Raw genomic sequence first — 22432 nt, 5'->3', positions numbered from 1 at the left:
AAAACGTGAAAAAGCAAGATGGAGCCGTGTGTGTGAGCAGAGTTGACAGTTTGAAATTTCAGGTGGAACTAGTGGAGCACAGTGAGAGCACAGTGAGTGCAGTCAGCTTTAGGCACCTTTACACTTCCACACTTTTTCTAGTCAGGAAGCAATGTCCTTATGGATTTTAAGATATAGGAAATAATTAGCATACACATCAAAATACAATATACTGGGGGCAAATAATGTCATCCCCACCCGAGATTGGGAACCAAGCCCCAATAACAAGCCACCACAAGCTCAACACAAGAGCAGCTGACCTGAGATTGAAGTTCATGAGTAAGCTGGACATCTGGAACCTGCAGCCAGTTACCAAGACTAAGTGAAGTACCCTCTGAAAGAGGAAGATGTGAATGCAAAATTACGAACAATCCCTACTGTGACCATCACTGAGACCAACAAGCTGATATACACCACAGCAACAGTGATCCATGAGATGCTTGGCCACAAAATATACACCACCACTAAGGAGCAGTATTCTGCATGAAGAAGGAGGTTGACGACAATAATAAGGGCAATACAGAGAGAAGTTAGCCAACTATCATAAAGAGAAAACCCTCTTAACAAACAGACTTCCCCTGCTCAAATCCTGCCATAAATACCTTAAAACTATTCCCTTCCAGACAAGAATTGAAACCTATACAATGACTTATAAGTTGTTCTTGTAGACTAACCTGATGGATTCCCCGCCCAGTGCGGCAAGACACAAAAAGACAGTACACAGAGAGACACAACCAGATTTAGAGATTTTCTGATTTTAGAAAGACTCCTCAAGACCCTGACACTCTGAGGAGAAAGTCCTTCAGAAAGAGAGCACCTACAGAAGAACAATGAGGTAGAGACTGCTTTTACTGCCCGCGTGGGGGAGAGACCCCAAAGACATCCTCCCCACATGTGGCTGTCCTGTAGCAAAGAGCTTATCTCCAGCTGACCATCTCACATCAATGAAACTCCATGGAAAACCCTGGCCAGACGGAGAGCGACAAAAGGCAATGATTGGACTTCAGTGAAAGCCTATGTCTCTGCCTTTATTGTCTTTCTTATGTAGCAGTTCACTTATTTCTGTCAATTCTCTTTGCTTTTCAGTTACCGGGGCAAGATGAGGCAAGCTGGATGTCTGGAGGTCACTGTAAGAAGTCGAAGCAATCCTGACTGTGAACCTTCACACTCCAACATTAAAAGACCCAGGCGAGGTCAACCTCCTACTAAACCTCCCCCATGGAGAGAGTCCTTTAATCCTTGAGCACATGAGCGAGCAAATTGAAGAGAATAGAAGTCAATAGAAGTCAAAAAGACTGAGAAAAACGTAACCCTCATTAGAAAGATGATGGAGACCACAATTGACCTGGAGCGACAGACCATAATCAAGACCTGCCCACCAGTGAAGGAGCTCATGGATGTCTGGCCTGCTGTCAGAATTGAGTTTGAGGTAATATGGATTAGCTCTTTTTCCTTTGTTGATAACACAAATTATGTGTAGTTCAAAGTAATAATTGTTTTTATTACTCATATAATGGTTATTTGCTGCTTTAGATCTGTAATATCCACCAAGCTGCTTCAACTCCTTTCCTAAGGCAAAACCAAGCACTTCCCTGCTTTTCCAAAGTGAACAACACACGTGTTTGGGATTGCAAAAGTTTTTTTCCAGTTTGGAAGCAAGACCCTGGAAAATAATGATAATGAATGAAAGAATATTGTTGTACATCCTTCACCTCACTTTTTTGCAGGTACAGAGCCTCTTCATTCATTTGGTATACAGTCCAGGTGAAGCTTTCATCAGTAGAAAAGAAGCTTGGAGAATGTATTACAGAGAGAATCTATCACACATACAGTGTAATCACACTATTATTTTAACCTAGTTCACTTAATCTTGAAGTGACTAATTACTATTGCTTTGCTGTCATTCTGCTCTGTTTTTAAATGCAGGTATGTTAGAGAAATTAAAATGTTTACCCTCCTGTGACCTGATCCACCTTACTTTAGTATAACTGAAACACTTCTGAATAGGGCCTATTGTGTATTGTGGAAATATAATTGTTGCTCTCAGTGAGCACAGTTTGCTCTAACCTTGACTATTTGATAAGGGCCCAGATGTCTTTCTGTGAGAAACCCCCTCCCTTTTGTATTTCCATGAAAACTGATGTGTTAGGCTGCAAGCAGCCAGTGATCCTCATGCTGTACCAAGGTGCTGTGTGACTGTTACTCCCTTGCAAGTAAAACTTCTATATAATCTTATAATCAAGTTCGTCCTCTGAGTCTATTTATTAAAGAATTTACCTAACAACTCGTCCGGAATCGCAATATCTCCTCTTCCTTCCAGGTTTGGACCTAAAAACCATGCACGGGGGAGTCTAAGACTCCTGACTGAAAGCCCTCCGGACCACGGCGGAGGTTTGGAGCATTGAGAGGCTAGGATCTGCTGTGAGGGGAGAGGAGTGACGCGATTGAATTTTGAAAAGAGAGACCAGAGACGGACTCCTGTAAGGTAAGAGGAATTTTATAAGTGATTTAAAACAGAGAGTATTGAATTTGGTGTGAAGGGAGTCCCTGGGAGTTTCTGGCTCTCTGGGAGCCCCGGGTGGTCCTGGGTCCTTCAGGTCATGCAAGCTGAGTAGAGTCATATCAGGCTGAGAGGTTAGTCCAAAATGAGACTAAAAATATCATTGACTTGACTTGAGTTCTGGAATTCTAACAAAACCGAAATTTGTATGGCCTCGGGGACACTGGCTCAAACGTAAAACCGAGCAGGGCTTTCAGGAAATCAGAAACTCGGGATGATCCCAGAGGTCTGTGGGAGACCCAAAGTAAACTAACCCCGCGGTCTGTGGGTGACCCGGAACAAAAAGAACCCCGGTGCAGCGTCGATAGTGCTTTTGAGCAGAAGGCCAAGAGAGAGTATTGGTACCATGGAAAGAATATAAGAGCATAGAAATAATTAATGTGACATAAAGCGAGTTAATCAGCTGCTCCATCTCCTACAATCAGATCAGTAACTAAACAATAACAGTAATTAAATTAATTTAAAAAACAAAAAAGGGGGGATAAGGAGCCTGTTAAAATAATAAGTGTAGGCCTACAATAATTATAATAATAAATAAATAATAAATAGCAGTGAATAAAAACAAATAGTAACTGAATATAAAAAAAAAAATAAAATAAAATAATAAAATGGGTAATAAGAATACAAAATTAGAAGAACTAGTCACCGGTGACGCAAAATTGATGCATCAAAAGGATCCTAAAAATATAGAAAAATTAGGAAAATGGAAAAACAAATATGGTTTTTCGGGGAAGTTAAACTGTGAGGACTGTAGAAACTTAGTAAAGGACATAAAAAGAAAGACTAAGGGAAATCAGAAGAATCAGAGTAAGGAAGGGCTGTTTGCAGCACAAGAATGGTTAAAGGAGGCAAAGAGTAGACGGAGAGGGAAAGAGAGAAATAAAGGAGAAGAGAGACAGGAGCAAATAGAAAAACAGTTAAAAGCCTCTTGACCAACGTTGTATTTAGGGCAAAACTGTTGAATTTACAGATGAACAAACAATGTCATGCTGTAGACCACCTCCTCATCCTAATAATCCACCACCGGCTCAGCCTCCTCCATACGCCCAGGGAGAGGGGGGTGGTGTCGGTGGAGCGTTATTACCTCCCACAGCTCCTTCTGATCCTGTGCCTCGGCCTCAACCTCCTTATGCAGAAGGCAGTGAGGGACTGCTGGCTTATTTTAACAGACTGAAAGATGTGTATAACACTTACAGTGGAATATCAGTACCTGAAGGTGCTGCACAGAATGGGGATGGGCCTTATGCACAGCAGTTAAAGAATGCCTTCTTTAATGGCTCCAAACCTGAAATTTCAGGACTTATTCGAAAGCATCAGATTGGTTGGAAAACTTGTGCCCTAACAGATACAAAAAATTATGCTGTGCATGTGGCCACTGTTCTCCAACAAAGAGCAAAAGAACAAAAGAAAGTTAGAAAAACAGCTGAAGTGTTTTTCACTGACTGTGATAATGAAATGGTTTCTGAGTGTTATTTTCAGGGGGACAAGCTATTGCTTGATGGCCAGGGCAGGGGGCGGGGACGAGGTCGTGGCTGGAGACCTGGCAGACGGCAGATAGTTAATCATGACTACTGCTACGTCTGTGGAAAAGCAGGACACTGGGCCAAGAGCTGCCCACAGAGAAAGACACGCCCTGAGCACCAGGAGGATGGTGCAGGACATACAAGCTGTAAATAGAGCAGTGATACCTAGAGCTCCACTGGTACCGGATCCACACACCCTGCTGAATGACGTCAAGCCCAGCTCAAAGTGGTTTACAGTCATTGATGTGGCAAATGCATTTTTCTCTATTGAAGTTGACAAACAATGATAATTCTGGTTTGCATTTGAGTTTTCGGGCAAAAGATGGACTTGGACGTGGATTCCACAGGGTTATTGTGAGTCTCCTACCATCTTTTCCCAAGTAATGTCTGCTAACTTAGCTAAGTTTTAACCTCCTGCAAGAAGTCAAATACGTATTTGTATGTAAATGAAATTTTGATATGCTCTGAAACACAAGAACAATGCAAAACAAACACCATAGCTCTGCTTAAGTTTCTAGCAGAACAGGGACACAGAGTGAGTAAGAACAAACTACAGTTACCTAGGTCACGACCTTTCACAGCAAGGGAGAGCTCTAGACTCAGACAGAAAAGAAGCTATACTTAAAGCACCATAACCACAAACTAAAAGACAGATGATGTCTTTCTTAGGTATGACAAACTTCTGCAGAGCATGGATACCAAACTATTCAGAGCTGTCTAGTCCATTGTTGAAATTGATTTATGACACACCTATGGCAGCTCATGACAAAATAAAATGGACTGAAATTACAGAAAAGGTCTTCAATGATCTTAAAAAGACCCTGACCAGCACCTCTATTTTAGGACTGCCTAACTATGAAAAATGTTTTATGAAAACTGTAAATTGTAAAAACGGTCACATGACTTCAGTGCTGACTCAGCCTTATGGGGACAAAAACAAACCTATTGCTTATTATTCTGCCCAGTTGGACCCAATAGCAATGCCTGTGTGTATTCAAACTGTTATTGCAGCCTCCATGACAGTCCAAGCTTCAGCAAACATCATGTTGTTCCATCCTCTGACACTAAAGGTTCCACATGCAGTCTCTGTCCTGTTGTTGTAAAATAAGATGGCATACATGTCACCAGCTAAAGCTATCTGTCCTGCATGACTACACTGCTTTCACAGCCACATCTCACAATTGAATGATGTACAACTTTTAATCCTGCTACATTAATGCTTATAGCTGAGGATGGTGAGCCATGATTGTATTGCTGAAACTGAGAATAAAGTGTTGCCCAGGGCTGACAAACTGACACACCTTATAAAGATGCTGAAATGACAATGTTTGTAGATGGATATTGTAAAAAAAAAAAGAAAAAAAAAATCAGACTGATCTAATTCTACAGGATATACTGTTGTAACCCTGAAAGATGTTTTAAAGCTGAATAACTACCATCTAATTTTTCATTGCAGGTTGAGGGACTTATTACCATAACAGAAGCTTGTAAATTATGAGAAGAAAAAGTAGTTAATATCTACACTGATAACAATTATGGATTTTCAACTGTACATGTGTTTGCTCAGCAGTGGAAGAACAGAGGAATGATTACATCATTTGGTAAGACCATCACACACAAAGATCTTATTTTACAGCTGTTAGATGCTGTGTAGCTACCTAAAAAGGTTGCTAATTGTAAGTGCGATGCAAATGTGAGGACTAGACATGATTTCTTTTGGAAATTGTAAAGCTGACGAAGTTGCTAAATCGGTAGCACAGAAACCACTGCCTTTACAAGCTACAGTTACTGTTGAACATCTTGATGAGCAGATACTTAAATACATGCAGAACAGTGCACCTTAGAAATGAAAAGACTCATGGGTAACAACAAAAACAAAGAGAAAAGAGTAAATTATTTAAAGATGAAAAGCAGTGTTAGCTAAAAGTTTATTTAGATACGCAGCTGTACTGACGAATGCTAATGTGCATACGTCAGCAGGAGGGATGGTAGATTAGTAAACAAAGTGTTTAAGACATATGGTTTTACAAACTACTCTAAAAAAAATAATGTGAAATATGTGCAAAAATAATCCACTGGGACAGAATGTGACAAGAAATAGTAGAAAGTTTCCACTACCTGAATATCTTTTCAACACATTTGCATGGATTTTATTGAACTAAATAACTGTGAGGGAAAGAAATACTATTTAGTGATCATTAATGCATTAACTAAATGGATTGAAGTGTTTCCAGCAAAGCATCCTGATGCACTAACAGTAGCTAAAACACTGACAACTACTATTATTCCCAGATTTGGAATTCCAGAGAAAATCTATTGTGATAATGGTACATATTTTGTAAACCAGGTAATTAAACATCTTACTGCAGTGTTATCATCTTTCTCAGTTAAAACCATTCATTAAGGAGGATGCTCACATGACTGAGACCATTGCTGATTACATGGCAAAAATGTTGTATCTGTGATTAATGCACAACAGGAGGGTCCTGAGCCTCAACCTGACTCTAGACTGAAACCAGGAGAATGGGTCTTTGTAAAAATCATCAAGAGAACGTATTGGTGTTCTCTGTGCTGGGAAGGACCTTACCAAGTATTGCTGTCCACTCCCACTGCTGTGAGAATTGCTGAAAGACCTTCCTGGATTTATTTAACACACTGTAAAGAGGTAAAAGTACTTTCTGAGTAATTCTGTCAAACCAGCAGGGACTCACTCTAAACTCTAACTAACCTGTGGTGAAGTCTGGATACAAAGGGGGGTGGGACCAATAGGGACCACTCGTCTCAAACCAGTGAAAAAACCAACCACACCCAGGGGAATTAGGTGAGTGAGGAGTAGAGTGACCTGGGGAGAAGACTGCTCAGAAGTACATTTTGCCATGGGGGGTCCAATATATCGACCCTGGCACCCCTTTAGACTATTTTGTGGGGTGAAACTGACAATAAGCATATTGACTGTTATATCGCTGACCACAGTTATGATGATTTTGTTTCTCTTAGAGAGGGGTTTGCAACAGCCGGAGAATGCTACTCACTCCACTGAGATAAGACCTGGTATCTTTTCCTCCCTTGAGAAGGAATTACTACAGCCAGGTAATGCCATGAACAACACCAAAACAAAACCTAGGAAAAAGAGAGCTAATGATGTGCCCACTTTTATCTGTTGGGCCAATGAGACTCAAACTGTTGTTTGATTTTTGTAAAGTAGTTAACTGTGGTAATGAGTGACAGGAACAGCTAACATGGGCAGACAAGTATATTTATGTCACTAACATATGTAGGTTACACTGATAAGACTCAATCCACACAATGATCCAACAGGCAGCTGTTTGCTTCCACCTGCCCTCCAGCCAGTCTTTGCATTATTTGATGCCACCTATTCCTGCTCTTACTCCACCATTCCTTACACCTTATAGTACTAATTACACCTGTTTTTGAGAAATTCCACTTCAGGGTGAAAGGTCAGTGATCTCCACTGGTGCAGCTCTACCACCAATGTGACCACTCCTGGGGGAGGCTATGACCCTTCCTGGTTCACGGACCATGTTACTGCACGTGCTGACCTGTGGTGGTATTGTGGGGGAAACCAATTGAGACCAGTGCTCCCACCTGATTGGCAGGGAACCTGTGCTCTTATACAATTGGTGATGCCATTTTATGTGTTACCTCTGTCTGGTTCTTCCCTAGACAGCCACACCGTGTGAAAAGAGACACTGCAGCAGCCGGCAGTTTTGATAACAGAGTATATATTGATGCAATCAGAGTGCCCAGAGGAGTTCCTGACGAGTACAAAGCTAGAAACCAAGTTGCAACGGTTTGAATCTTTTCTGTTTTGGTGGTCAAACATTAACAAAAATGTTGATTGGACAAATTATTTGTATTACAACCAGCAGAGATTCATTAACTACACTAGAGATGCTGTCAGAGGCTTAGCAGAGCAGTTAGGTAAAACTAGTCTTATGACCTGGCAGAACCGGATGGCATTGGACATGTTACTGGCTAAGGAGGGAGGTGTTTGTAAAATGTTTGGATCTGCCTGTTGTACCTTTATTCCTAACAACACTTCCCCAGATGGATCTGTCACTCGAGCTTTACAAGGACTCAAGCTTTATCTAAGGAGCTCGCTGAGAATGCTGGTATTGACAACCCCTTCGCTTCTTGGCTGGAGGGGATGTTTGGTAAATGGACTGGTCTGATCCAGTCCATACTCATCTCAATGGCTGTGATGACTGCTATTTTAGTTACCTGTGGTTGCTGCTGCATTCCATGTATTAGAGGCCTTTGTCAAAGCCTTATTTCTTCTAACTTCTCCAGAACCAATGAAGGAAGACCTTACTGTGTCTTTTACCGACTATGATAAATTTGTCTTAACTTCTGAACTGTAAGGCACAAATGACTCCAACATTGAAAATTCCTACAGGAAGTGATGTTGTGATGACTGTTTGCCCTTAAAACAGAAAGTTATGACATTTATTTCTCACTTCTACAAGTTATATTTTAGCATGCTAAACATTTTAGATTTGTGATGTGATCTTGTTTGTTTGTCTAATCATAGTTATGATTTATGATTTTACTGTTTTTCCTATAATAGTAATAATTCTGATCTTTATGTGTGTTTTTGTCACTAACGATCTTCTCTTAGCCTCGGATAATGGACTTGTTTCTATACTTGTCCTCCTAGACCTTAGTGCTGCATTCGACACTATTGACCACAACATCTTATTACAGAGACTGGAGCATGTGACTGGTATCAGAGGAACAGCGTTAAAATGGTTCCAATCCTACTTATTGGACAGATTCCAGTTTGTTCATGTCCATGATGAACCGTCCACACGAACAAAAAATTAGTTATGGAGTTCCACAAGGCTCTGTGCTAGGACCGATTCTGTTCACCCTGTACATGCTTCCTCTAGGCCAGGGGTATTCAACTAAAATTTAAAGAGGTCCAGTTAGAGAAAATTTCTTGAAGCAAAGGTCCGGAAGTTCATAATGTCTAACTAGTTAGTGTGATATATATTTAAGTAGCCTAGTAGTTTTATCAACATCTGCATGTAATCAATACCTGACTGTCAAATCAAATGAATTCAGTACAATTCAAAAACTTTCTGACAATATTTATTGTCATGTAATATACAACTGAACATATATGTATGGCTGTAGATATGTATAATGTTCTCTCATTAACTAAGTTCTCGCTCTTTCTCCGTCTCACTTTACAGTTTCTCTCCCTTTGTTTTCTACATGTATCTCTCTCTTTCTTTTCTTTTTCTTTGTACTGTCTTTTCATGCAGTGTTGCCAACTCGTCAGTAAGGAAAGTAGCTATTGGCTGTCCTAAAAGTCGCTAGAAGTCACGGAATGACATCATCGTGTAATTTGCATAATGTCCATGGCACATGCTGTAATTGTGATGGACGCTTTTGCCAACTTCAGAAATGGAAAGTAAGAGACAATTGTGATTCTTTATAAGAAATAAGGGACAGAATAAGGGACACTCAAAATATTTGTACTGTGCCATATAATGTAGCATGACGGCCTGCAGTTCATAAGTTCTCAGAACTAAATACATTTGCCTTGCTGTAAATGACTGAGGCTGTTTGAGTCAAATGCAGTGATTTATTTTAGACAAAGAACATTTTACTTTTTATTTTATTGTATTTTTTTATTACGCCATGCATAGTACAGATCACGCACATACATGATCGCACGCGCGATTCATTTGCAGTCGGGACGCGGAGGCGTGAACATTTCCTGCTGTGACTGCAGCTGGGAGGGAGGGACTGCTGCGAGAGGACTGGGCCACCTGTGAAGGCTTTGGGATGGGGGAGGGGCTCGCGGCTGCAGGTGATTTTCCGTCTTACTGCGGCAAATTGAGAAGTGTAAGAACAGTGCAGTACAGACACATCAGAGTGTCAAATGTCTCCAGTAACATCAGAAAAAGTCGCCAGATTTGTCGCTAGTCGCTTTTAAAAAAAAAAAGTGTCGCTAGAGGGGTCTGAATACTCGCTAAATATAGTGACAAGGTCCCTAGTTGGCAACACTGTTTTCATGTGTAACTTGCCTCTAGCGCTGTTTACACTGTAGAGTCATAATATTTACCGCCTAGGATGCACAGACTTGATTGGCTGAGTGGTATCACGTGGGATGGCTCAACTCGCATGCAATTGGTCTGTGCGTTTCCACTACTGTAAAGTCTAAAAAAGCTGCTCCGGTGGAAATAGAAGCGCCCCGTTAGGTTTTGAATCACAATCTTCTGTTTTGGCTGTACGTCCGGGTCCGTATGGGGCGGCTTCTGGGTCCGCACCCGGACCGCAGTCCGCCTGTTAGTGACCTCTGCTCTAGGCTATGTCATTAGGAAGCACTCTATTAGTTACCACTGCTATGCAGATGACACTCAGTTGTATCTATCTGTTGTTAACACAAACCAGTTAACCCTCTGGGGTCTGAGGGGGTTTTTGGGGCCTGGACAAATTTTGACATGTCCTGACATTTGTGCTTTTTTCAGTGTTTTTTAAACATATTAATGTCTAAAGTCTGATAACACTGTAATCAGCACAAAATTGGCTACAATAATATGTGAGCAGCAAGTTTATACATTATTGTGTTTTTGAGAAAAAAGTGTTTATGCATGGCTAGTGAAAAACTACAATTTTTTACTCACTGAAATAAGACCATAAAACACAAACAGAACATTGGTTCACAAGACTTTGGAGACCATCATGTTGCAGGCTGAAGTGTTTACTTCAGAGTGCTGTGAATGTCATCTTGTTCACACATTCACAGTAAACAATACACTGATTTAAATTTTCTAAGACACTTTTTGTCCAGAAAGGCCATATGCAAGAGGGTGTGTCTGAGGATGAATAGTCATGTGATTTACCTGAGAACACAAAAGACGCACTGAACGACCAGACAAAGACACGCATAATGAGCCTTTCAGTCAATGTAGATGGGACGGATTAGTGCTGTACAATACAACACAATGAGGAGCAAACGATCCTCATTTGAGTTAAAATCAGTGTTTTTACTCTGAGGACAAGCTAAACTATTTGTCTCTGTGTGGAATGTAAGGAGCGCCGCCTCACGTGCGTAACGCGCCATCATCCAAACGCGCCGAAAAAGTGACTAAATTCTATGATGAAGTTTGATATTTTGTGTCATTTCTCGGGGGCGTGCACATATTTACCTGGTTCACCTGAGATTATTTACATGTGAACAGTGGACAGTGTACAAGGCGGGACCGCATTACCTGTAATGAGGTGAGACAGGAAAAAACGGACTTCTCCTTACGTTCATACGGATTAAATAAAAAGTGATGATTTGTTTTTGACTTGAATTGTTTCACTCAAAAGAAAACATTTCAAGCTTTCTAGCCATATAATTCTTATTTTTATGAGCCAAGTATTCGCTGAGATTCTGGTTGTTTTATTTACGCGTCTGTGAAGAGAAATGGCAGAGACAGAAAAGTCCGAGAGCGCACCCTGTCGGCTTTCTTTATTTAAAAAAAGCACAACGTTTTGTTGTTATTATGATGGTATACCACTAAAACTAGACCCTTTACAGATTTGAATGATATACTTCTTTTATCTGTACGATCAGAATTGACGGAATAATTTAAGTTTGTTTCGGCCTTATCAGAAAAAGATGCGTCAAAACGCGCCGGCGCGTGCGTCGACCCCAGAGGGTTAACCAGACTTCAAGTGTGTCTAACTGACATAAAGACCTGGATGACCAGTAATGTTCTACTTTTAAATTCAGAGAAAACAGAAGTTATTGTATTTGGGCCTAAAAACCTCAGAAATAACTTTTCTAAAATTATAGCTACTTTAGATGGCATAGCCCTGGCCTCCAGCACTACTGTAAAAAACCTTGGAGTTATTTTTTGATTTATCTCCATAAAAAGCCTCCAGTTAATCCAGAATGCCGCAGCCAGAGTCCTGACAGGAACTAGCAAGAGAGATCATATTTCTCCTATATTAGCTTCTCTTCATTGGCTCCCTGTAAAATACAGAATAGAATTTAAAATCCTTCTCCTCACATACAAATCCCTTCATGATCAAGCTCCTTCATACCTTAAAGACCTCATAGTACCATATTATACCAATAGACCACTTCGCTCTCAGAGTGCAGGTCTAGTTGTGGTTCCCAGAGTTTCCAAAAGCAGAATGGGAGGCAGAGCCTTTAGCTATCAAGCTCCTCTCCTGTGGAACCAGCTCCCAGGCTGGGTTCAGGAGACAGACACTCTCTGTACCTTTAAGGCTAGACTTAAAACCTTCCTCTTTGACAAAGCGTATAGTTAGGGCTGGCTTCATGCAACCCTGAACAGTCCCTTAGTTATGCTGCTATAAGCCTGGACTGTCCGAGGACCATCTGTGCACTGAGCTCCCCTACCCTAAACACCCCCCACCCCACCTTCCCTTCCCTTCCCGTCTCTTCCTGTCCTCCCACCTCACATGTATATTCCACCATTGAATGTCACTAACCTTGTGCTCTCTCTCTCTCCCCTAGTTTGTGCTCTCTCCCTCTCTTTCTGTTCTCTCTCTCTGTAACTTCTGCAGGTGTCCCTGGTCCTGGAGCTGTATATCGCTGATGTGCAGTTACTGGCCCCACCAACCTGCAGTGTGTATTTGTTGTTTATTATTGCTGTTCTTTTCTCTCTGCTCTATCCACTCACACCAACCGGTCGAGGCAGATGGCCGCCCAAACCGAGCCCGGTTCTGCTGGAGGTTTTTTCTTCCATTAAAGGGAGTTTTTCCTCTCCACTGTCGCCAAGTGCTTGCTCATAAGGGATTTGTTGGGTGTTTAGTTTTAGTTTTTGTAAAGTGCCTTGAGATGATTTGTATTGTGATTTGGCACTATACAAATAAAATTGAATTGAACTGAGTGTCGTTGAATAATTAGCAGCACCACTCTTTTTTAAGTGAACAGTTCAACAAAATACAAGCATGTTTTCATACTTACCTATGTTGAGTCTATCCATCCACACAGTTGATTGTCAGAGGTTCATCTGTCTTCGTTCAGCCCATTACAGAACAATATAATGGTTCATAGATTCCTAGAATTTACTAGTTCATGACTAGCATATACTTAACTTTGCACTGGACCTGCAGTACATTGATCAGCAGAGAAGATCTGTCAAAAAAAAAATTCTTAAAAAAAGGCAAAAATGTTTTTTTAATCTATTAAATTTATCTCTGATATGTGCAGACACCATTGATGAATTTGTGATTTGTGGCTTGTTCATTCAAGATGAGAATAATGAACCAGAGCTTGGCAAAATTGCAGTGGCCCTCCTTACATTCAACAGTGAATGATAGAGGTCCAGTACACCACCAGCCTGTGAAAATCTCTGTCATCATTGACAGTAACATTGTGATCAGCCTCCCGACTTACTGATGCCTTTCTGGTAATGTTTGGACTGATGTATGCGCTACCCCTTAGCTATCCCAGGGGACTGACCAACACTTTTGAATTCACGCAGAAACTTTTACTTGGTCTGAATGATGGTAAACTGTCACCCAAGTTGCAGACTCTCAAGAATGACTTGTAGAAAGTCATCTAAAAAAGGGGTGTGAGTGGGCATTATAGAAGTGCTTTTCTTTCTGTGAAAATAATGTCTTTAAAAGTTGCTGTGATATCTGCAGGTTTTCATTCAGGTGGCCCAGATTGCATAATGTGACTCTGTACCTGTTATTATTTTGCTAACTTGACTATAGGGAGAAAATTCATAAACAGTTAAATCATAAAGTTGCTACCCTGATGCCTGATTCAGGTTTTCGCCTGATAGCAAAGGTACATGTTACCTTATGAATGTATGTACTTTTTTGAAAAAAATATTTTTTGTTTTCTTTTAATTATAGTGTTTTGCATTGTAAATGGCAAAAAAATACTAGCAAGACATTTACTCAAGCTGTTGAATTTAGTTGTGCTGAAAGTAATTGAGGCAATCAGTTCAGCTAGTTTACTTTAAGTTTAATAAGTCAAAGTGTTTGACTTGACTGTAATTAAAAGCAGTGACATAAAAGAACAAATAAATGGAGTTACATTAACATGACATTGTGTGTTCTTGTATGTACTTTTTTAAGTTCTGTCAACTTAATCTCATGGGAGAGGTGAATGAGAACTTTGTCATATTAACTGAAAAGATTTCAGTTGTCTCAATGAACATTTTGATTTTACTGTAATCAAAAGGAACATGTAGTATGTAATTTTTAAGTTTTTAAAACATTTCACTTTTAAGTTCATCAACTTATATTTTTTGAGTTCTCTTAACTCATAATGGTTTTACAGTGCATCTACCCCGTCATCATCATGTATTTCTTCTTCAGCTGGGAAGCATACAGTGAATGCTTTCCGCATGTTAGCAGCATTGTCACTAATAATGTAGTCCAATTGATCTTTAATGCTGTATTCATCACATAGAGCCTCAAATTGTTCATAGATTCTTTTCCCTGTCTGAGTTTAGTTGTATCCTCCATGCTTCTTTATCTATTCAGTGCACCGTGACACCAAGGAACCCCATCATTTTTGGTCAGACCAAATATCCACTGTAACTGAAACATGGTCAGTGTTGCTCAGCTGAGTTTTTAATTCTCAATGTCTCTCTGCAGCAAGGTTCTCTTTGATGTCAGCATTCTGTGACATACTGCACTGTACTTACTGGCAAGTACTGTCAAAAAGTACTGAAAACTCGTTTTCCACAATAGACAGTGGAAAATTGTAATCAATAATCAAGTCAGACAATATTGAATTGGTGATTGCCTTCTACTGTGGGTGACTTGACTGTGGGTTTTAGAAGTAGCAATAAAGTTAGGCTACTGCTGGCCATTTCCCAATAACAGATAACAGCAAGCTAAAGTTAGACATTTCTGGATATTTATTTATTCAATAAAACAAAAATATGACTCTATAGTACCTGCTTTCATATACACCATCACATCAACTTAAGACATGCCTATTACTACAAGCATTCTAGCTAGACAGAGGGCTGCCATGACCTGCTGTGAGGTCTGGACTGCATATCTGAACTGCATGTTCTTTGTGGCTGCTGCCTGAGAAAGGTGCTATGTAAATAAATTTTACTTACTTAGAGAGCATTAGCTCACAAACACTACTTACCATTCTTTGTGCAACTTCAAATGTTGAACGAAGTTGGAGGTTGTTGCTTCTCCATCTGTAATCTTTGATCTGCATGTTTTGCAAACTGCCAGTCTTCTCTTGTTGACCATTAGAATAGTTTTTATATGGGAATGAAATTACCGTTGATATCATATTTTGCACACACGCTTCATTAATTTCTGCCGACTACTGTTTAGTTAATCGTGTTGGTTGTCGTGCTGTCTGGATCCTATCAGGTAGGAAGAATGTGGATCTAATTTGACTGGATGCTGTACAGACAGCTCACACATGGACACATGGACTTGTGCAAAAGTCAAGTCTTTTCAAGTCAGAAGGCTCAAGTACAAGTGTCATCAAGTCTTGAGTCATGGTCATTAAAGTCCAAGTCGAGTTGCAATTCTTTTTGCATTCTTTCAAGTTAAGTCTAAAGTCCTCAAATTCATGACTTGAATTGACTGACTCGAGTGAATAGTGAAAGTGAAGTGAAAGTGACTTAACTGGCCAAATATGGTGACCGATACTCAGAATTTGTGCTCTGCTTCTTAAAACGGGTTATCTACCCCGCCCCTTTTTTTGGATAGGCCAAACAACAGCTAAATTAAACTAGCTGTTGTTCTTACATTTTAAGAGTTATATTGACGAGTTATATTGTCGTTTGAAGCAAAAGCACCCCAGTTTTCTATCAGCGCGCTGTAAAATGTGAAATATGACTCCCCTCCCCCTCTAGCGTCGAGCGCTGCTTGCCCAGTGTTGTCAAGGCAACATTTACAGTAGCGATGGGGGCACATTAAAGCCCACTGTTGCGTCATCTGGCACGGGGTATCATATATTGTTTTAAAGGTCTCATCATTGGCTACAAGATGTGTCAGTCACCATTTACGAACAATGTGACTGGCTAATTCTCCTGTCAATCGAAGTTAGACTATGCCCCCTGACTGGGATTTTCTCTGAGGATGTGAATTCTATTGGTTTTACCGTTAGTTACGCTGTGAAACATAACAAACAGGTTTGATTGAGGCCTCATGTGATTCACAGAAGCTTGCTATGTCAAACTTTATTGAATAAACGGACAAAACCGTAAAACGAAGCGGTTTACGGCTTTTTATGAGGATGACGATGGATTTATGGATTTACTGTACAATATTACGTCTTTTGGACTAAAACATAGGTGCACTTTGTTCTATGAATTCTAACGAACAAAACGATATGCGATACTCCATATTTGAGTACACATGTGAACTAACGCGACAGAAAGGCAAGGAGCAGTGTATTGTACTTTTGTTAAATATTAAGAAACTGTAGTCGCTGTGATTATTCAATCCAAAATTGCTTTATGCCAATCGTAAGACTTTAAGGTTTTATTAGACATAAAATTTATTATTAGACTGTATCCACATTTTCCGACGATTTTTCCAAAGTCATATGAGTCGGGTCCACACCATATACAAATAAATTAAATTCTTGTCTTAGTTTAATACCTGCTTTTACTTTTTTTGTACCCTATTTTGTAGTTGTTTTGTATTTTCTTTTGCTTGTTTCATGTCTGTAGTTTCACATTTATTTTTACTTTTTTTGTCACGGTTTTGCTTCTTGTTGACTTTACTTTTTCTTGTTTAAGATCTAATTTCACTCATTTTGCATGTACTTTGATTTGTTTTCTGTTTTTTTACTTTATACTGTAGTTGCTTCTTTGACTTTCTATGTCCAAATTGTACATATTAACCACCGCTTTACTCCTTCATCCATGTAACAGTTATACAAATGTAATTGTGTGGTTGATGTCACTAATTGTGATAATAGTTTGTCAGGTGCTTTGGCAGTTAAGTCAGAAAGTCATGTCTAGATGTATTTTCATTAGGAGTAATTAGACTGGAGATTCTCAGTTGTCCAAGTGAAGTTATCTAGAGGTTGAATCATGGCAACTGGACTTCTAGTTTTTAGGTCGAAACGTTTCACTACTCATTCGAGTAGCTTCAACAGTCAAACATTCCTATTCTTTAAGGATAAATCAGAGTGTCCATACCAGCTTTCTCTCAGACTCAACCTCTAGAGTAAAATTAGACACAATTTAGAGTGCAGAGACACAGAGGGTTCAAAGTGGTCAGAGGGAGCTAAAAAATAGAGGGAGGGAACAGAGGGAAGTCAGAGAAATGACAGTCACTTGGGTTTAAAATGCAGCACTGAAGCCCTTCATTGTTCAAAAATGGATCCAGCAACCAAATCCTTTAACAATGTGACAATGGCTGCAGACATTCCAGGGCTCTGTACCTCTGAATCCTTGTGTAACTACGTTTAACAAGGCTGAAACCATAGTAAAACGAGCTGGAATCAGTTTGACGCGGTTTGCTTTTACTGAATTAGTTCTCTTTGGGGAATTTAACCACTCTTCTATTTGTATAATATTGGTTGATTGGGTTTTGGCATAGTAACATAGTGAAAATATCACTGGTCTATAAATGTTGGGAAATTATTCTTCCATATTTTGATAAGATGAAGTAAAAAGCAGGTGATGGTGCTGGCTGGCTAAAGACAGCTCTGCATCAGGGGGTTAATAATCTTTAAAAGTGCTGAAAAAGGTCAAGGATGCAAGCTCACCTTATTTTGTTCTCCCACAAATGTGGAGTCCTTTTTAATGTAATTGCTTCTGTCATCAGGCCCCTGAAGTCATAACAAAGAAGGCTGCTGCCCTGAAAAATGTGAGCAGTGTCTGAATGATTTAGTAAAGGAAGTGGAGAATATCAGGCTTCAGATTTCCCTGCTGTTTCTGTCCACTGTGTCCTCGCTCAACACTTCACCATACTGCACAGTTTATGAGCCATTAGTCTTTTGGTTTGAGAGGATATTTTATATGAACTCCTCTACCAGCTTCTTTCTGTTAAGTTTCTAAAAATGATTCTAGGCTAATTTGTTCCAGAGAATTAATTGGTTTTTGATAGTGGCCATGTTTTAAACCTGCTTTGGCCCTGACTCCTTTAGATTTTCTGGTTTTGCTTATGGTGTTCTTGGCACGTTTTTCAAAAAAAAAGAAATATTTTGTTCCCTGTATTTGTTCTTGATGTTTGCACAAATAGAGAAGAGTAGCAGAATTATATAAATTGAAATTATTGGACACTTCGGTGATACTCAAATCCACGTCTTGAAATTTTATTTTTAATTTGCAACTCTGACCTCTGCAGCTTTTAAGCGTTCCAGTGCACATGAAGGTTAGTTATGGAGTTCCACAAGGTTCTGTGCTAGGATTCTGTACATGCTTCCTTTAGGCAATGTAATTAGGAAGCACTCTATTAATTACCACTGCTATACAGACGACTCTGAGCTGTACCTATCTATGAAACCTGTAAACACAAACCAGTTAACCAGACTTCAAGTGTGTCTGACATAAAGGCCTGGATGACCAGTAACTTTCTACTTTTAAATTCAGAGAAAACAGAATTTATTGTATTTGGGCCTAAAAACCTCAGAAGTAACTTTTCTAAAATTATAGCTACTTTAGATGGCATAGCCCTGGATTCCAGCACTACTGTGAAAAACCTTTTTTTTTGCACACCATTATTATTTCAAATAGAAAACACATTCATTAAAATTATTTCAAATAGAAAACACAATCATTAAAATTATTGCAATTTGAAAATATTTGTTAAACTTATTTCAAATAGATAATACATTCATTAAAATTATTTCAAATAGAAAACACATTCATTCATTATACTCTTCTATAACTCTACAGGCATGAGTGTTTGACACAGCTGATAATGGTAGTACATCCAGGTCTGCCTGTGTTTTTAAAAACTGATTTCAGCCATGTGGTGTCAAAGACCCTGAAACACGGTGTGGGGCAGTGACTTTTTTAATCAAATCATACAGATGTGTGCCTCTGATGGTCTGGTTATTGATACTGACCGCCCCATGGTCTGACCATGATGTCACATTTGCCGCTCTGGACACTGCAGACATGATGTGCTCTGCATTTTTTCTCTGTCTTTTGGGAACATGTCTCAAAACCTCATCCACAATAAAATCTAGCACACCTGCCTCCACCCCACCAGTTGCGACCCCACCCTCGCCAGCAGCAGTCCCTGGTGTGGGTCGTAGAGACAGGGTCAACACATCCTTTTCACGTTCACCCTGTCTCACAAGTGTGAGATATCTCTGTAGAATCCCTGCATACTTTTTGACCTTCTCATGAACATCCATGCTTGGTAATTGTAAAACCTCTGTCATCTCCCGGTCGAGCTGATTCTGCACAGTCTGTCTTATGGTTTCATTGTTCTGACGATGCTTTAACATTTCCAGCTGGTGATGCGGTACCAGATACATTTTTTGTGTATGCTCCATATCTACCTCCTATTATAAAGAACACTGATGATGAAGGGTATAGGGGCTCCAAGTAATGGCAGTAGGAAGCCACTTGACTAGTTGATGAGTTTCCTTTTTCTAAAACTGTCTCGTTTTCTATCCGCTACAAGTCTCATTACAGATTCGTGCTTTTTCAGCTGCGTATACTGCTGGTCGCTCAGAGGAATATTACCTCTCAACACAATGAGTGCTATTTCACACAGAGCTTTTATAAAGTCATCGCCACTATTGGTTATGATGATGCGTCTTTGCCTCGGTGCTGATTTATGCAAGCTCCAGCAATGCCAGATTTCTCTGCATATGAGGTGACATTGCTACATGCACCTTCTGGGGATGTACAAAACTTGGCGGTCAAACAGCAAATTTGTTCTAAGTCTCAGATAATCAGGTGTTTTGGCTTTATAATCAATGAGTAAGTACCCATATGGAGCACTTGTGGCATCATTGAATGCTTCTAAAAAGTATTTGGTATTACCGGGGAACATCTGCCTGCCTATCAGTGTCACCTCATATCTATCTCTGGGATTTTTACATAAGAAAAGATAGTTGGCGTTTAAACTAATAGTACAGCCTTGCCTGTATGAACAAATTCTGTACTAGATAGATACATCTCAGATGGACATATTTTGTGAAAACATTTTGAACCCCAAATTATTACTGGCATCATTCATCAGATCATCTATGATCAGAAGGTTGTTCTTGTCTGGAGGCAAGAGAGCATCATCACACAGCAACTCTGGCAACCCATTGACAAAATTTATGTCTGCAATCTTTAGGAGCTGGTCGTACAGAGACTGCCAGCATGAGAAAACGTATACGACATTGTCAAATCTATGTGAAATAAGTTTAAGTAATGTTATGTATGTTATGCAATGCACTTGTGCACTTTCAATAACGCTTTTGACAAAGTTTTCCCACTATTCGACGGCCCACTTACTATAATGCTGAATGGATGCATTAGACGGCTGTCAGACTCTAATTTAGAATCCATGAGGTAATGTAGTGGAGTCGGGAAAGACCCTGCGTTTGTTGTACACAACCCGGACCTTCTTCACAACAATGTCATTCTGCAAATGAAACTTTCTTTTATTATGTTTGATGGTGTCTGATACTGTGGTGATGTGACGGTCTGAATTCTGATCAGCCACGAATGGCCCACCAGTGATTGCTGAGTCAGAACAGCCACGTTAGCAGAATTCAGAGTTACCCCTTTACATTTCACCTGTCTCTTCCCTCTCTGCAGCATAAAAGCATAACATTTGGGTCCACCTGACACAAACTCTGTGATGAAATCATCCTCACCATTGTCCCCACACAACTCATCTGTCAGTTCCCCCAGGTATGGGCCTAGGGGAGGTGTCCACTCCCCGGGTCTAGACGTGAAGATAACAGAATCAGTATCACAGTACAGAACTCTCTGTTGCAGCTTGTCCAGTAGCTCGTATAACATGAGCCTGGCATGAGCTGTTGTCACGGCTCCGATGAACACATTCACATCATCTGCCCTGCCGTCTCGGCCATCACTATGTCACCACTGAACCATTACTGTTTCATCAGAGATGAAACAGAACTATTTATCCATCTTCATAAATGGCACTGTGCAGGGGTCTTCTTTTATTGTGTCTGGACTACCTGCTTCACCTGGACTACTGTTAGGCTCTGAGTGTGACTGTTCCCCCGGCTTTTGCTTGAGCATGCGTGAGAAAGGGACATGACACAGTTCTTCTATCCCCTTCTCCTGCAGAGTTAATACTCGATCCTTAGCTTTCTATCAATAAATCCACCAGTACAGGCATGTCACATCCTAAAAGGGCAGCCACTGGCAGTTTTTCCACCACACCCACAGTTAACAGATATGACTGCTCACTCACCACCACATGGGGACGATTGTCCCCATGTACACAACGAATGTTCTCCTGTTTACTATAATCTCTCGACCCCAATGGCACTAAGTCCTGTCTAACCAGAGATATAAAACTTCCGGTGTCCAATAAAGCAGTTACAGGTTGTCCATTAATAGTGGCCGTCTTAACTCTGTGTAGCTTTATAGTCTCATTTTTCCCTTCTGGCCGAGGAGCGTAACAGGCACCAGTAAGTTTAGCCTACGTATAGGCCTTGTGTCCAGGCTGCTGACAAAAATAACAAATGAGTTACCTTACCTTACCTTACCCATGTCCGTTCTCCCCCAGTATCACAGTGTTTGCCTGGAACTGCTGATGGTAAGTCTCTGTAGCGATGTCAAACTTAGCCAGTGGTGCTTCATGGAGGTTGGCATAGGAGTGGGCCCGTTCTTCATCCATTGCCGTGTAAGCCTCCAATGCCTTCCCCGGGAGCAATGGGACCAACCAGCAGGCCCATTCACTATTTGGCCAACCCCAGGTCCTGGCAACATGCTTGAATCATAATAGATAGCTCTCAATATCCTCTCCCAGCTGGAATTGGGGAATCTTTGGGTCGCTGTAGTGCCGTAGCTCTGGTCTTGACGGCTCCTGCCTGCTGCTCACACGGTCGGCATCTGACTCGACCCGAGTGGGAGGGCAGTGCTTTCTTTGTGGTGCTGGTGTTGGTAAGTTCAGTCTGGGGCTATGTGTCATCCAGGTGGTTCTTGTATCATCCGCTGGTGTTGCTGGACCCGGTTGCTCTACAGGCCTCACGTTTGAGTGTGTGCTCTGCGGGAGAGCAGCCCTCAGCTCCTGCAGCTGGACAAGGAGATCTTCCTCTGGCTTTTGCTGTCCTTCCAGGAAGTCCCTCATTAGTGCAACCAACTCGTCTCCTGCATTACGTACTGGTCCTTGAGGTGGCAGCTGTGGTGCTTGAGAGGTCCCCTTTCCTTCCTCTCCC

This window comes from Mastacembelus armatus, chromosome 10 (assembly GCF_900324485.2).
Source record: "Mastacembelus armatus chromosome 10, fMasArm1.2, whole genome shotgun sequence".
Taxonomy (NCBI): domain Eukaryota; kingdom Metazoa; phylum Chordata; class Actinopteri; order Synbranchiformes; family Mastacembelidae; genus Mastacembelus; species Mastacembelus armatus.
Note: the sequence above shows the minus strand (reverse complement) of the source record.